This window comes from Aphanomyces astaci, assembly GCF_000520075.1.
Source record: "Aphanomyces astaci strain APO3 unplaced genomic scaffold supercont1.124, whole genome shotgun sequence".
NCBI classification, from domain to species: Eukaryota; Oomycota; class Saprolegniomycetes; order Saprolegniales; family Verrucalvaceae; genus Aphanomyces; species Aphanomyces astaci.
Window position 1 is genome coordinate 118,274 of NW_009798387.1, and position 1,293 is coordinate 119,566.

The window sequence follows — 1,293 nt, forward strand, 5'->3', positions numbered from 1 at the left end:
GATGCTGAATTTCTTTTGTTATAGGGGTTGATGAAACGTGGCTGTATTTTCAGACGACATCTACGTATTAACGTCCAATCATTGGGCGCCCATAATGTTGGAGTTATGTTCTTCCCCAACATGTGGGTCGTCGTAATGTTGGAGTTATGTTCTTCCCCAACATGTGGGTCGTCCAATCAACGATCTCAATTGAAACATGTTGTCGTTCAGCGAATCACGACAAAGTAATTGTCGGGATTGCCAATCCAAACTCCTCACGATTTGTCCGTTCCCAGGTATATGTTATTCTGGACGCGGAATCTATTTATAACGTTACAGCGAAATCGTCTAAATTTAATCCGCGTCCGTGGTCGTGTCCGTGTCATTTTTCTCACAAGAGAAAAACGATCACTCAATTAATCATAAAACCGTGTCATTTTTCTCACGGACTCGAACACGGATTGAATTGCGAAATCTCCCTAGTGTGTCTTGCTACCATACCTAAGTAACACCACCTGGTTCCCTATTGTTGAATCACCTGGACTGATGTGGTCGGCGCGCCATAGAGGCCGTCCGCTCGGGTGATTGCATTGCAAAATAATGACTCTGAAACTGTATCCGGATACAAAATTTCGTTCTATTTACAGTTAGTAAAACCCATTATATGTCTGGATACAATTTTGCCATACACATGTCAAATCGAATTATGTCCAGTATCTGGGTTTACGAAATTTCGTGTTTCGTATCTCCAATTGTATCCGGCAGATATATTTCGTAAAACATACTTCGAGGTATACTACGTATCTACTAGTATATTTCGTATTATTTACTGTTAGTACTTCGAGTAAGTAGTACTACTGTAGTATTGTCGATTACTCGTACTTGTACTGTACTACTACTACTGTACTACTACTAGTACGTATTAATACTAATGCTACTAATGGAAGTAACGGTTTGATTGGTCGCGTTAGTATTCAAGTATATATTAATAGTATTGTCGATTACTCGTACTTGTACTGTACTACTACTAGTACGTATTAATACTAATGCTACTAATGGAAGTAACGGTTTGATTGGTCGCGTTAGTATTCAAGTATATATTAATAGTATTGTCGATTACTCGTACTTGTACTGTACTACTACTAGTACGTATTAATACTAATGCTACTAATGTAAGTAACGGTTTGATTGGTCGCCTTTTACAGTACGCCAGTAAGGTAGCAAAATCACATGGCTCAAGAAAGCAAGTAAAGGTGAAAAAGACTACAGTCAGTTCAATAAGTCATGCGAAGCCCCGAGTCTGTCGTGGAAGGC